The sequence below is a fragment of the Microtus ochrogaster genome, chromosome 10, assembly GCF_000317375.1.
Source record: "Microtus ochrogaster isolate Prairie Vole_2 chromosome 10, MicOch1.0, whole genome shotgun sequence".
Taxonomy (NCBI): domain Eukaryota; kingdom Metazoa; phylum Chordata; class Mammalia; order Rodentia; family Cricetidae; genus Microtus; species Microtus ochrogaster.
The window spans coordinates 4,770,697-4,783,743 of record NC_022016.1 but is presented as its reverse complement, the minus strand read 5'-3'; the positions used below and the strand labels follow the sequence as shown (position 1 = coordinate 4,783,743).

The window sequence follows — 13,047 nt, the reverse complement described above, 5'->3', positions numbered from 1 at the left end:
CTCTCTCTCTCTCTCTCTCTCTCTCTCTCTCTCTCTCCAATAAATACCCACTTTCTCTGCATGGCTGCCTAATAGGTCTCTGTCTCTCACCTGCCTTGTGACTCTCTGCCTGGGGCCAGCTACCTTCCTGTCTTGTGGCCACTACTGGGGACCTGCAGCATTTGATTTTTACCATAACAGCTGAGCTAACCCTGTAAAAGTGGAGTTAGTCAGAAAGTGCTCAAAGACATTACTGGGTTTTTTTTGTTTATTGTTTGATTATATAGAGGGTGCACAGCATGATGGAATCTTAAATATGAAAACATAATATTTCATATTCCTTCAGATTCCTAATTAGTACTGTGTGTCAAGGAGCAGGTAGTACTGTTATGTCCAAATCCACGAAGTTCTCCAAAAGCCAACAAGGAGACAGAATCCCATATGTAAAAGCAAAGAGCCTTTATTTTATGCAAGTTTGCAAACTCGGTCTCTCTGCATGTCCAACATATTGGAATATATGGAGAGCCCTGAGCTCAGTTAGAGCTGTTTTTTTTTATAGTAGTAAAGGTGGGGGTGAGGGGTTTTTGAGGTTCAGGACCCCTGATTGGCTGACATTTGTCTAGGGGTGTCCTGGGGAGTGTGTACTGGCAGGTGATCCTATCTACACCAGTTGGAATTTTAGGCATTTCCTTTGGATAGTATGTTCTTGGATGGTGCTTAGGTAATCTTAGTTTGTGGTCCTTCCTGCAAACAGGTATTGCTTCAGGGTAAACTACTGAGACTCAGGCCTCCATAAACTTTTCAGTGGCTGAGTCCTACTCTGGCTTTTGGGTGACCTTGTGGGGGCCAGCCGTGATAAGCTAAGTATGAACAGGTCACCCAAAGGAAGTTCTTTACTTCCAACCATTATCACCTGCCAGAGTTGAACTGGGCCCTCGATAAATTTAATAAGAGGTCAGAGTCTCAGTAGTTTACTCTAAGTCAATGCCTCATCCCAGATTTCCCAAAGCCCACTAGGACTACCGCCTGTAGAGCCTTCAACCAGCCAGTAAGTTTTCTGTGTTTTGTTTCATGTCAGTAAGCTTTCTGTTTTGTTTCATACTTCATCTGTGTCTGTGAGTGGGCCCAAGAACTGTAGTGCCTGAAGATGATTTTCAAAAGTGCAAAAACATCACAGGTGGGGTGCCCCGAGGAGATGTCCTAGGGCCCTTCTGCAGAGGGTGGTTCCCTCTGGGAACTTGCAGGTACCAGGTCTCTCAGTTTTCTGGTGAGATACATGGGTAGCATTTCTCAGTTCTGTGGTGTTGAAAGACCTGGATAAACCCAGACCCCCCTAGCAGGAAAAAATGGAGCCAAAAATCTAAGGGAAAGAAGTATCAGAAATCTAGGATTGGCCGGTTCAGGTTCAGAAACTAGCTGAAGATAAAGTTAAATTGTAATCTTGAGTGTAATCTTGAGAAACAGGGAGTTGCCCCCTTGTGATCATCACTGGTATTTTTGGAATTTTTCTATGAAGCCCTCCCTACTCCCTTTCAGATTACTGGGCTGTGGTTTCTTCCTACAAAAACCCCTTCTTCCGGTCACCCAGGGTCAAACTCCTCCCCTGCGTAGGTTATGAGTCTTGGCCCCAGTGCACTGATACCTGTCAATAAACCTCGTGTGATTGCAGCAAGGATGGTCTCTGCTGAGTTACTGGGGGGGTCAGGTTATCCCAAGACTTGAGTGAGAGTCTCCCAACACTGGGGGTCTTTCAGTGTGACATGCAGGTGGCATGGTCAGTTCTTGTAAAGACATGTGTGGATAGCAGTCTCATTTCGATAGCAGGGTGGGTCACATCCACAAAACAGCTTGAAGCTGTGTCTTTGATTTGGTTGCTTGAAGCTGTGCTTTTGGTTTGTTTGGCATCATTGTCCTTCCTGTTTATTGTCCTGTATGTCTGTGTATTGTGTGTTGTGCTTTTGTACTGACTTAGACTGACGCTGACAGACACAAATCATGACTTCTTTGACTTTAATATTGTGAATCATTTACAGGACTTTAGAGATAGGGCCATAAGCATAGGGGTATATATTTTTGCCGCCTTAAACATTTCATGAAAAGGAGTCAGTCTTGGGCCCAAGCACAATGCTGCCAGCTGCAGGGCAGCTTGCTTGTGTGGATGGATGGCTGAGCTATGCAGCCTTGTTGCAGTGTAGCAAGGATGCCAGCCACAGTTCTAGGAACAGATGTATCCCAATAGGATTTCAAACACTGAACAGAGAATCTGGGGTTAATTACTATGGCTTGGAGAGGTTAACAATCTTTTTTCCCCCAGTGCTGCGCCCTGTCCCTCCCATGCTGATGGATGAGTTCCCTCTGCCTGCCCTGGGGGCTGCATGCCTCAAACTTCTGGACAAACCTGACTAAGGTTTGGCTCCATGGGTCAAGGGCTCTTTCAGATCCTATGGGTTATAAATATCTGTCATCATTTATAGGGGCTGGTTACAAATTATTATTGGTTAATGTACAAAAAAAAATTGTTGTTGGTCTCAAATGTTTCACACTGGTACAGGAATTTATATGATGTAAATTTAAAGGTTTTTTTATAATGCATGTTTCTGTTATTGCTTAAAATATTGTAGCCATACACCATTGGAAAAAAAACACAAAAAAAGACTTTGGTAAGAGTTTTTATGTTGTCTAAATTATGTTTGCTGTGGTTTCTCATACATGCAAATACTAAATGTGCTTGTTTTGTTAAAACATTTGTCTGTGTAAGTTTTCTTGCAAGCCTGGAGCTGAGACTTTATCACTGAGCTCTGGTTACTAAATTTGTGTTAACAAAAATTCAGATGACTTTTTGGTATAGATAATGTTAAAACTGCTATATGCTGTTTTTAAAAATTGTATTAAGGGTCTTCCTTTTTTGACACATGTTTTATTTACTTAAAATCTATGCATGGGTAATTTAAAAAAAATTTGGTTTGCCTTTTTGTTGGGTTTAAAAAAAATGGATGCCACATTTTTTCACCAGCATCTTGATTAAAGGTGACCATGTTGAGTGGGCCTAACAAATCTCCAAGATAGTTTAGATTGGAATAAATTTTTTGCATGATGACGCATGTCCCTTTATAAAAAATATTTGATTTTTAATATTCTTGATATTGCAAAATGACATTGAAAATTTTTAACTTTTTTAAAAAGTATAATAAGACATCTGTGCTATACAATGTTTTAGATCATTAAAAGCCTAGAAATTAGGGTCAAAGCCATAAGTACCAAAAGCTAACCAAAGACAAAATTGTTCTTTTCTTGTGATGCAGAAGACAATGACCTAAGCAGTTTGGAACAGAGAGCTTGTTTCCTAAGAGAGCTTGGAACAGCATCCACTCCTATAAATCTCAATCTTTTGGAGGTTGTTGTACAGGGGCAGTCTAGGACCACCTGTGTGTCAGATGTTTAAATTAAGATTCACAACATAGGCAAAACTGCTGTGTAGCCTCCTTGTCTTTGCTAACTTTGTTGGGTTTAAGGTATTTGAATAAACTAAGTCATAAATTTTTGTATTAATACTAAAAGGTTATCCTCCTGGGGAAAAAAAATGTTGTTTCTATGTCAGTCACTCAGGGTAATTAGAGATTCAATAGCCTTGCTAATGATAACAAACAAAATTCTAGATAATTCACCTGGTTCCCTTGGCTAACAACTTTGCTTCCAGCCCTAATGCTCTTGCTTCTTCTTATCAATGGATTTGAGCCCTTGGACCAGTGTTCAAGTCCTGTCACCGGTACTTGTGAAGGGGGAAAAATAAAAGAGCCCAGGGCAGCTTTCTCAGGTCAACTTGGTAGAGCAACAAAAAGGTAGACCTTAGCCTCAGTTTACCTTAGGGCAATACTAGTTCTTAGACTCCCTCCTATTTCCATTTCACCTTGGGACCTGTTCCTTGCCTTTGATTAATAGGATGGTATTTATTTAAAAGGGGAAAAAACTTACAGATCACCATCCCAGACAACAGCACTCTGCGCAATCAAGAAGGGAGTCTAGTCGCTGAAAGAGGAGCAGGAAACAAGAGAGAGAGGAGAGGGAAGTGGCCACATTTTTAAAGGGAGAGAGACCACGCCCCAATGGGCTGGTATCTCAGCGGCTATAGGCTGGAGGAGCGGAAGGACCTCCCGCAACACCTCCCCCTTTGTTTAAGTAAGAGAGTTCTAAACCTACTATGAAATTATATACAATAAGTACAAATATCCTATTCTAACTAGCTTAGGTCTTGTATAATAAATAACTTGGCCAAGTTATGAGAGAAAAGTAACTACATTTATATAGTCTTCAACCCCATTGAAGATCTGAGAAGGGAAATAATGTTACCTGGGTAATTAGGAAGTTCAGTAAAACAAGCATTAATAGCAAGATATAAACTTGTTCTGTGTTTACCCTCAGAATGACTAATTCAGTTTCTTTATTAGCTTTAATTCAACGTCATTACAGAGTGTGGAGTTGTAGTCTTTTAAAAGCTGCTAACTTTTTATATAGACTGCTAAAAAATACAAGTTAGTCATCTTTAAAGTGCTGATATAATTAGTTAGAGAAATAAGCCTTATTTAGTTCCCTGTCTATGTTTTCAAAGTCAAACTTAAAGCAAGTAATAAAAACAAAGTTTGTCTAATCAGACATACCTAGGCAGCCCTCATACTTCTGAGATCTGCAAAATATGGTATTTAAAATAATGATTAAAAAGCTTATTACATTAGACAGAGACTCCAAGATCCTAATAGTAACCCAAGGTCTCCAAAAAGATTATGAGATGCCAAGAAGTCTCCACCTGGATTACGACGACACTGACCACTGGGAGAGATGACCCCAGTGCAACATCGGCTTCCAGGACCCGGTCCAGGCTGTGAACAAACAGCAGGACCTTGGAGAATTGATTGCAGCACTTTTGCCTAGACAAAATAAGGTCAGTCTTTTCCATGTCCCTCTTCCACAGAAAAGAAAAAGTTTGCCTTATGGGCCTGGCTTAAACAGTAAGACTGCTGTTCTGGATATTTCTGCCTCCAATGCTATGGAGACCTGGGTATGACTAACTGTATATGTACTCTGGTTCCTGTCATTTTTAATAGATTCAAAAACTATTTGGACTGTACTCAGATATACTTTATTTATTTCTCTGAAATCTCTGATAGTATTGATGGATAGGAGAGTTATAATGCCAGTTTAATAGCAAAAGGTATCCAGATTCTTTCACAAAGCTATAGCCAACTGTTTAGTTAGGACATGAAGGTATGAGTCAGTTCCAACTGTTACAGATGCCCATTGTCTGCTTTTTTTTTTACAATATGGATTTTTCTTTAAGTAAATGAATTTTAACTTCTGTTCCTAGTTTAAACTTATCTCAATAGGCTTCCATTTGGCTGGCAGATGCATCTAAGTTGCTGACTACAACCTGCTCTGAATGGCTCTGAGCCCTGGACTTCCTGAAAACTAATGTGGACCAGTCCAGCTGATGTGAACGCTTCGGGTTTTTTTTTTTTTAATGGAGTCTGATGAGTGCCCCCATTGCCTAAATGTCTCCCCCACCTTTGGCTTTCAACCTGCTTGGGCCTGGATAAGAAACACCCCAAATGTCAGCTTTGGAGTAGTTTTGGAAAGGGAGCATGCTGTCCCCATGCTCACTGCCCAAAATAGGTTGAAAGCTGAGACAAGGGGAAACCCCTTGGCATGGGGGACAGGACAACTACCTATAGTACCTGGTAATACACTAGGTCGAGAGTTGTCAATTAATTTAAGTAGTTCCATGCCTCCTTAAAACCAGGGGCAAGCAGGACCCAAGATTGTCATCGCTGCTGTGAAGGGGGAAATGTGGGGGCCAGCCATGATAAGCTAAGTATGAACAGGTCACCCAAAGGAAGTTCTTTACTTCCAACCATTATCACCTGCCAGAGTAGAACTAGGCCCTCAATAAATTTAATAAGAGGTCTGAGTCTTGGTAGTTTACCCTAAGGCAATGCCTGGCTGCAAGAGGAACCACAAGCTGAATTACCCAACCCATACCCAAGAACAGACCATTCAAAGGAAATGCCTAACACTCCAACTGCTGTAGATAGGATCACCTGCCAGTGCACCTCACCAGGACACCCCTAGACAAATGTCAGCCAATCAGATGTCCTAAACCTCAAAGACCCCCTCCCCCCCACCTTTACTACTATAAAACCCCAATTCTAATTGAGCTGGGGCTCTCCAATTATTCCAGTACGTTGGACATGGGGAGAGACCGAGTTTGCAAACTTGATTAAAATAAAGGCTCTTTGTTTTTACATGCAGGACTCAGTTTCCTTATTGGCTTGTGTGGGGACTCCGCGGATTTGGGCATAACAATCTGTTCATATTTAGCTTATCCTACAGACCTGTCCCCAAACTACCTTCAGGACCCAGAGCCACAAAACCTCCCCCCTGACAAGGTTCAGTGCAGGGCTTTGCCCGTTTCAACCTCTGCTGCCTTCACACTACTTGGTAAAGGAAACCTCCTTCCTAAACGCAGTGTGTTCAGCAACTAGGCTGAAGAATGTGTCAGGGCAGAAAAACCTAGCCCCAGGACCAGCTCATTGAAAGGAGTGTGTTTGTCTTCCCAAACTGAGGTATAAAGAGGCGTTTCTGCAAGGTGCTCGGCCTTTCTGTAGATGACTACTGGGAGATCAGCATTGACAGTCCGGGTTTAGACTCTGAGACAGGGCAAAAAACTGGAGCACAAACTGTGATGGCCTCTGTTTCCAGAGACACCCCTTTCTCTTCAGCTGGGCCGCGAGCGTTGGACCTGAGGGCCTACAAGCCCCAGCATGCCTCGGGGAGGCGGGGCACGGTGATGGACAGGCCGTCCTGCGAATTGGCCGGCTGACGTGGGAAGTGCACAGTGGCGCATGCGCAAAAGGGCTGCTGGCGGGTGGGTTGGCAGCGGTGGACTCGCCTCGGAGCCGCGGGCGGTCAGGTAGGGGGGGGAGGGAACGAGGGTCTGCGACCAGGGATTGTGGTGGGTCGCTGGGCTCCAAGATTGAAAGGCAGAACTGGGGGACTGGATCGGAGTGGCGGGGACTGGGTGGGGGAGGGATGGGCTCGGGAGCGATTCGGAGGGGCTGGGATGCAGCTGGGGGAGGGGAGCAAAGGGCTGAGGAGATTTGCAGTTGCAGCATCTCGGGAGGCATGAGGTAATGTGGGGGCCCTGCGGAGAGACGGTGTGAAGCCTGTGGGAGATGGGGGGATCTGAAGTCCCTGGAGAGGTCTGGGTGCAGAATATCAGGAGTAGAAAGAAATTTGGGAGGCATGGATGAAATAGGTTGGGGGTTGGTGGGCAGAATCTCAGGGGCTTTGAGTCGATTGGTGGAAGATCTAAGATCAGAACAGCCAGGGCCTTGGAAAAAGCTAATTGCTGAAGAGAAAAGGATTTCTGTAGTAGAATCTGGGCGAGATTGAGGGGTGAGTTCCCAGGGGAATCAGCACCTAGTTAGCAAATTGCAGGAAAGGCTTGGAGGCAACACGTGAGGCAGGACGGGGGTGGGTGGAGGTGGCACAAGATGGGGAAAATGCAGATGAGTTCTCAGATCGAAGGAAGTCAGAAATAGGAGGGCTGGAGTTTGGAGCTGGCATACACGAGTGGTAGATGTGGGAATTTGAAAGTAGATTGAATAAAGGCAATATCAGAGGGATGTGGACACAAAAGTAATTGATGAGTTGCAAGGTTGCAGCATACAGTCTAGAAGGTTGCATTCTAGATTGGGGATTCAGGTTGGGAATGAAGTTTGTAGAAGATTGAATGGTCGGGGGTGAATATTGTAACTAGATTGTAGTTTGCCAATTGGTTCTTACGCTACGCTACGGAAGGGGGGTTTGTTGGTTTGTTTGTTTTGGTCTCTGCGTAATTGAACCAAGGAGACCCAGGGACCCGAAAGTAATGCATAAATAAACTATTACGAATGAACAGGATTTAGGAGAACACTGGGTTTGGGAATAAGTCACGAGACTTGAGAGATCCTGAAGGAGAGTTTGACATTCTCTGAAGGGCAGAGCCTTTCTCTTCCTAACTAAAAGGCCTTTTATCCTGAGACGGGCTTAGCGTTTGCACCGAGTCTGACTGGCCCAGCCCCTACCCCCTGCAGACTCTCCATTACAGGCCTCCTGGAAGAAGGGAAGGAGTAGGGGAAATGAAGCAGGAAACTAAGGTCTTCTGTCACCTGCCTCCCAAGCTGTGAGAGATGTTTAAGCCCTCCAAGGTATTGAGCCAAACTGTTTGGACTGGTAGAGAAACAAAACAGTGTGGGAGAGCAAGGGTGAGCCTCACAGGTGCTGAGTTTGTAGCCTGTGTCATAATCCATAATGGTTCTCAGCCACGGGTGATTTTGTTCTGCCAGGAAACATTTGACACTGGCTGAATGGAGACCTTGTCAGTTGTCATAGTTGGAGTGTGGGAGCTATTGGTTTCTAGATAACAACCCTATCAGTAAAGCATTGTCTAGCCTGAAATGCAATTATGCCAAAGTGGAGGGACCTGGCTTCAGATACTCTGAGTTCAGATCCTGGCTCTTTCTCTTCCCGCTCTGTAATTTTTAAAGTTACTTGATCTCTCAGTGCTAGCCCTTTAGGGACCTACATGATAAGATGGTTCTGAGAACTTAGTGAAATAAATCAGGACGCTTACTGTCTGGTGCCCAGTAGCGCTCAAAGCTACCGCTGTAAAAGATTCTATATGTACTGTCTTCTCATTATAGTCTTCTAAATATGCTTTACTATGCCCAGTGCCCAGGTGAAACTAAGGCTTAGGAGGTCATTGGTCCAAGGCCACATAACTAACACCGGCAGAAGGAAAGTGGCCTGTAGATCCCCACCACAGTACGTGTTCCCTTCTCAGCTGTTCCTAATGGAAAGGGGGTGGCCCCGTATGCTACAGTGGATGATTCTCATTGACCAGGAGAAGTCCTGCACTTTGTTCTTAGTTTGCTCTTACACCAGAGCCTGCGGAGAGATAATGGAAGGAGCTTGGGGTTAGGCAAGATGAGGTGTAGGGAGCTACAAGCTGAGATAAGGAGGCCTCTGGCTTGACAGAACAGCTCAGTGGGGCCTCAGCGGAAGGCAGGAGACTGAAGGAGAGCAGCTACTGCTCTGGCTTCTCTTGGGTATCTTGTCCCTGGATCAGATGGGTAGATTACCTTTATCAACTCCAAAACCAGGTACAACATTACTGAAGCCAGCTTTAAAAACCAAATTAGACAGGAGCTGAGGGCAGAAGACTTAGCTGGACTGTCAGCACACATCGCCTAGGAAAATGGCCTGAGAGGGATTGAGTTAGCCTTGAAATGAGCTTGTTGATGGTCAGACTCCGGATAAAAAACAGTCAGTTATCATGAGTGCTGATTAAATTACGTGCTCTCAATGAAGCCTACTTGTTATCCTGCTTACAGTCTTCCTTATACTACGGTATTCCTTATACTATAGGCCAGAAAGTTAAAAAGCCAAGTGATATATCCTAAGCCATAGAACAAATGCTTGATCCGGCATGTAAACTCAGTTCTATGTGACCCCATTGTTTTCGGAATCTTCTGGCAGTTCCGGGCCCCATACCTGTGTCCAGAGAGAGTCTCCAGAAGTCACGGAGAGTTTGCGAGGTACTCTCTCTTGTGTGTGTAGATGTGGTACCCTTGGGAGACTGCACTGTGCCTTTCTGATCCTGAGTGCATTTCCCAAGCTCGTAGCCGGCTTTTGCCTGGAGGGAACAGTTGTCTGATCTTCCTGGCAGTGTAACGTGTTGAGTGGGTGGAGTGATGTGCCACTGTGCTCACATGTGGGCATCCAAGGTGCTGCTCTGCTGCCTACCACCATGGGTGGAGGACCTGGACAGGTTACCTTGTTCTGAGCGTTACTTGGGATTTGGGATAACACGCCCTTCACACAGTTAAGAGCATACATGTGATGTACAAAAAAGGCCTGGCAAACATTACTCCTTGTTTGCCAAAAGGTAGCAGTTAGATATGATCTTAGCTATCTGCAGGTATCATGAGTGCCCTCAATCTAAAGTTCAGACTTCTCTCCACCGCCAGAGCTAGGGGAGTAGCAGGTGGTAGCCTTGTGTGCTGGAAATCTTTGTTAGTGGGTGGCCTCTGTGGCACTGAGACACTTTCACAATTGGTTAAAACTGGGTAAAAGTACACAAGGAAGAAGTGCAGCTTGAATACCGTCATTGAAAGGAAGTGATAAGTCTCAAAAAGAAAACCACAAACCATGTGAGTGTGTTAATTGTTGAATTGCCCTTTATGTTTAGTTTTTAAATTGGAAAAAAGTTATGTCTATTGTAAAAATTCTCTCTGGCCCCAAGCACAGGGCTAGACTAGTAGTAATTGCTCTCTCTGCAAAGATCTACTTCATTAGTTGCTTAAAGTTCTTCAGTTTTGCTCCTGGCCTAAACCCCTGGGGAACAAAATGGGGTATGGGGATGAAGGTCTCTAAAGGATGCCATTATACAGAGACTCAAGCACTGACTGCGGATTTTATACTTTGGTTCTGCTCTTACGTTTTTCTTCTGAGATCAGGTGACAATCTCCGAGGAGGCTGAGTTTGAGTGGCTTGAAGGGGTGTCGGTAGCCTTAGGTGTAGTCTGCCTTTGCAAGGTGTCTGCTTATTACCTAAACAGTCTGAGTAGTGTACTGTTGTGGCAGGCAGTAGCTCCTGCTGCTCCTGCTAATAGTAATAAAAGTTCTTCTGTGCCTAGCTTGGTGCTGCCTAAGTGCTTTCTGCTCAGTCTCCTTATCCTTACCCTGTGAGGGGTACCGCCATAAAAGGCCATTTCCTAGCTAAACCAAGAGGTGGGTAACTTGTCCAGATCTCCAGTGTAGGTGCTCAAGCTGGGACAGAGCCAGAATGCCCAAGTCCTGCCTGCACTGTCACTCCCGGCCCATGCCCCTTGGCCCAGTTCTGCCCTGTGATGTGTGGACACTTAGTTTCCCTCCCTTGGTCTCAGTTTCCTCAGTTGGTAGATCACTACTCACTCTAGCTTTTCGTACTTCATCTCTGCTAATTATGAAAAGGGCTCCTGCACTTTATATTTTGATCAGAAGTTGTGATTTAATTTACTCATTAGTTTCTAGACTACATTCTCAGTCAGATCCCTCCCAAGCTGACCAGTCCTTTTTAATTAATTTTTATATGCTTTTGCAGTCCATGAGGGCAGGTCTTCTTTCCCTTCAGAATACAGATTATAAACTGAATTATTTGTGAATGCAAGTACTGGTTATGATTCTTAATATTGCTAACAGAATTACGTTAATAGTTATTGTCATCAACTACTGAAAAGGCATTGCTTGCCTACCAGTTACCGCATAAGTATCTATATGCATTATTCCTAGTTCTCATGAATGGATGGAAAGATAGATAGATAGACAGACAGACAGACACACACACACACACACACACACACACACACACACACACACACACACATATGCCAGAGAGGTTAAAGAATTTGTTAGGCCTGGGATGATGGAATAACTTGCCAGACCTAGAGAGGTTAGGTAACTTAGCATTTGCCCCACATTCTATATGTGATAGTGCTAACATTCTGTGTAGTTCTGTCTGACTTCAAGGATTGTTATATGTCTTCTCTTTGTTCTTCCTGCTATCCAACTACCTCTTTGATGGACTGGCAAAACTCGGGTGTCAAAAGAGGACCCGGCTGTCTTAGATCTGTGAGAACAGATCCAGCTTTACAAGATCTATAGTCATGAGATGTTCTGGCGCCAGCTTGGGATGGACATTATAAATCATTATGGTGAGGGGGTGAGGGAACAAGGTAAACTGAAGTTACAGAAAGTGGAAAGGCAAGACTTTGGGGTACAGTGAACAATGTGAAATTTGTTCAAGGGCTTGTAGAGGCAGCCAAGATTGTAAATAGTGTGTTGACTTTACAGAGTTTTATAGCTGGCAGGAGTTGGGCAGCACACCTAAAGGCTGGGCATAGTGAGGAAGTTTCATTCATGTGAATAGCCTTTTCAGGGAAGCTGAATCGAACTGAGCTTCCCTGTGATCCATTCTTAAACTAACAGTGGTCAGACAGGCCCTTCTGGAGAAGAGGCTGGGTCGGGGTCAGCCCGGCTTTTGGTTCTGTATCAGGTTGAGTGAAAGCCATGTTCTGTGATGGTAGGAACAGAAGTAGTAGTTCAGGAACTTTTCAGGTTTATGCTTCCCCAAATCCAGAAGCTTCAGGCCATGGATTTTGGACATCTTTTTGGAGAACCTGGTGAAGCTGTGGACTGGAGAAATAGTTTGTGTTTGGTTGTGAGCATAGTCAACTCACTTCATAAAACTGGTAGCTTACACGGGCAAAAAGCTTTTGAATTGAAAGAGGTAGTGTAATATTCCAGAAATCTGGGGAAAGAATTCGCTGGTATTTTTACACATTGGCAGACTTGTTTAGCAATCTGGTCTGCAGTGCCAGCTCCAGGAAGAACAGATGTCCTTGCACAACGTAAGGTAACATGCTTGGGATCCATGCACCAAATGCTGCCCTCAGTCTGTTGTCCCAGATGACAGGACAGAAAAAAAGCCACTGTTTTGGACTGAGAGGCTGCATGGATCCCGAGTCAGGGCTTCTATTGGTGTTTCTGTGGCACTGCCCCAGGTCCAAATTGAGAATTCAGCATTCACAGTTTGTGATACCCACAGGAGACCATTTAAGGTTCATGCTACCCGTAATTTGTTGTTTTGTCAAGGCATGGATTTAGCTGTAACGGGTTGCAAAGCAAGAGTGTGGAACTGGGTCCCCCAGCTAATAAATCGATTTAACCCACTCTGTGTTGTCTAAATCTTAGAGCCAGATGACTGCTCCATTTTCAGGCAGAAAAGTATGTGTTTGAAAGGCAGTGTATCTTAGAGTGCGGGCAAAAGCACTTGTTAATATTGAATGGCAATTTGGGTTTTTTTTTTTTTTTTTTTTTTTTTAGGTTTATCTAGACAGGAAGTGTTGTCTAAATCTTAGAGCCAGATGACTGCTCCATTTTCAGGCAGAAAAGTATGTGTTTGAAAGGCAGTGTATCTTAGAGTGCGGGCAAAAGC

The 13,047-nt window shown here is 44.2% G+C and overlaps 2 protein-coding genes across 7 annotated transcripts in view; one reads left to right on the top strand and one right to left on the bottom strand.

The window, feature by feature from the left end:
* Astn2 (astrotactin 2) overlaps positions 1-13,047 on the bottom strand; it is a 1,041,512-nt gene that overhangs the window by 249,002 nt on the left and 779,463 nt on the right. The window lies entirely within an intron of this gene.
* The window catches only part of Trim32 (tripartite motif containing 32), an 11,532-nt gene continuing 5,363 nt past the window's right edge, over positions 6,879-13,047 (top strand). The window contains exon 1 of one of the 3 annotated variants that reach the window (XM_005352598.2): positions 6,879-6,940. The gene's annotated coding sequence lies outside the window, so the exon portion shown is untranslated. Of the gene's footprint in view, positions 6,941-7,138; positions 7,158-13,047 lie in introns of those variants that run through there. The other 2 variants (XM_005352597.2, XM_026782393.1) reach the window with 2 other exon arrangements.